Source organism: Hyla sarda, chromosome 6 (assembly GCF_029499605.1).
Source record: "Hyla sarda isolate aHylSar1 chromosome 6, aHylSar1.hap1, whole genome shotgun sequence".
Lineage (NCBI taxonomy): Eukaryota > Metazoa > Chordata > Amphibia > Anura > Hylidae > Hyla > Hyla sarda.
In genome coordinates this window covers 289,263,403-289,264,471 of record NC_079194.1, presented here as the reverse complement: position 1 = coordinate 289,264,471, position 1,069 = coordinate 289,263,403, and the positions used below count along the sequence as shown (strand labels likewise).

The 1,069-nt window shown below is 55.7% G+C and overlaps 1 protein-coding gene across 1 annotated transcript in view; it reads right to left on the bottom strand.

Moving 5' to 3' along the window:
- Positions 1 to 1,069, bottom strand: part of ATG13 (autophagy related 13) — a gene marked incomplete in the record, with an annotated part of 53,449 nt that overhangs the window by 7,002 nt on the left and 45,378 nt on the right.

The following is a 1,069-nucleotide window of genomic DNA, read 5'->3' as shown; positions in this document are numbered from 1 at the left end:
TCTTAAAGGGGAACTGTACCAAAAGTTTTTCCATTTCCTCTGTGCCCGGTCTGCAAAAAAAAAAAAAATAAACACCCTTTAACTCCCCTTCCAACGTTCCCCCGTTATCGGCGTCCCGTTCCTCAGGTGATAGGCTTCTTCCTGCGGACGGTGAGTCATACTGCACTCAGCGTATTGCCGGCCGCAGCGATGTCCTATATGGAGCCCAGGCCCCGCCTTCTTCCTACTGCCCGGGCTTCTTACATGACAGTGCCCTCAGCCTATCAGAGGCCGAGGCGGGACATCGCTGCGGCCGGCAATACGCTGAGCATAGTATGAGTCACCGTCCCCAGGAAGCAGAACAGCACCGGAGGACCAGGATGCCAATATCGCCACAACGGGGAAACGTAGGAGTTAAAGGAGTAGTCCAGTGCTGAAAAACTTATCCCCTATCCTAAGGATAGGGGATAAGTTTCAGATCGTGGGGGGGGGGGGGCGGCGGACGATGGTCAGACTGCTGGGGCCCTCCGCTATCTCCTGTACGGGGCCCCGGCTCGCTGGCCAGTTAGCGGGTGTCGACCACCGCACAAAGCGGCGGCCGACACGCCCCCTCAATACATCGATATGGCCGAGCAGGAGATTGCCGCAGGCAGCGCTCCGACTCTGCCATAGAGTTGTAATGAGGGGCATGTCAGCCGCCGCTTCGTGTGGTGGTCAACACGCCCCCTTTCCACGGGCTGCTGGGGCCCTGTACAGGAGATCTCGGCTGGATATCTCCTTTAAAGTATTTTTTTTATTTTTTATTTTTATTTTTTAGGTTTTTGCAGCCTGGGCACAGAGGAAATCAAATAATCCAAAGGATAGGGGTTAAGATGTCTGATCGCAGGGGTCCCGCCACTGGGACCCCCGTGATTTCTGTGCAGCAACCGGCGTTCATTTAGAATGCTGGATGCGGGCAGCGGGGGTTGTGACGTCTCGGCCATGTCCCTCGTAAAGTCATGCCACTCCCCCTCAATGCAAGTCTATGTGAGAGGGCGTGACGTCACGACCCCCGCACCCTGCGTACAAAACAAAATGTTCCGAACGCTGG